The sequence below is a fragment of the Nicotiana tabacum genome, chromosome 20 (assembly GCF_000715075.1).
Source record: "Nicotiana tabacum cultivar K326 chromosome 20, ASM71507v2, whole genome shotgun sequence".
NCBI lineage: Eukaryota > Viridiplantae > Streptophyta > Magnoliopsida > Solanales > Solanaceae > Nicotiana > Nicotiana tabacum.
Window position 1 is genome coordinate 73552291 of NC_134099.1, and position 984 is coordinate 73553274.

The 984-nt window shown below is 32.1% G+C and overlaps 1 non-coding gene across 1 annotated transcript; it reads right to left on the minus strand.

Annotated features, from left to right (window-relative positions):
• Window positions 1–679: 679 nt before the first annotated feature.
• Window positions 680–751, minus strand: TRNAT-UGU (transfer RNA threonine (anticodon UGU)). Its single transcript has one exon. It is a non-coding gene; the product is annotated as a tRNA-Thr (tRNA).
• Window positions 752–984: the final 233 nt, after the last annotated feature.

The following is a 984-nucleotide window of genomic DNA, read 5'->3' on the forward strand; positions in this document are numbered from 1 at the left end:
CTTTTATATAAGAAAATAACACCTAAAAAGGTACTCTAACTGTAAAAGAAAGTAGCTAGTAATATATACTTTATTCATTCTTTATTTTTTTCAATTTTCGTTTTCTTCATCGTTGTTTTCCTATGGATATAATTTAAAGAAGTTAAGTGACAGGGACGAATTAAATACATGCTTCCAATGACAGAAAATTGCACTAAAATAAATTAGCACATAACAAACTCTTTTATTTGTAGGTTACAGAATAGTTTTCGCCACATACATATATATATATATATATATGAAAGTGCTAATTAAATAATTAAGTTGGGACAGAGTATCATCAGAAAGTTAATCCAAGTAACTTGCGTTTGAAGTTATTCAAACATCCAACAACACGCAGAGAATTAGGACTCATCAATCTGTTTTCTCCAAATTAATTATTTGAGAGAACTTGTACGAGCTTTAACCATTAAACAAGCCAACCCCCGCCCCAAACGCTTTGAATTCTCTTCTATCACTGGGTTGGAATTTAAAATAGTGATATCCTTTCCTGGATTATTTCCACTATAATAAAAATGCTTAAATATTATTAAGTAGGCAATAGTGGAGTAACAAATTTTAATAGGGGGATTAATCAAGAAAATGGCTGTCTATGGATAATAAATAAAAAGGAACAAAAGGTTGAATGTTCACACAGAGATGCCCCCACGCAGGATCGAACTACGGACCTTCAGTTTACAAGACTGACGCTCTACCACTGAGCTATAGGGGCTTACGTTAGACGACAAAATCTCATTATAAATTTTATAACTTCAATTAAACTATATATGGGCGCTTAATCTTGAAGGAAAGTCCGCCTGCTTAGAAAGGCCAAGTATGTAGCAGATTAGTAGGATTAGCATCCTCGTGGATATATCGTTTACTTGAGCGGACAAATTTGAATGTCTTTCTGGAATATTAATTAATTATTTCAATTTTTTATCTTGATTGATTTAGGTCAGTTAG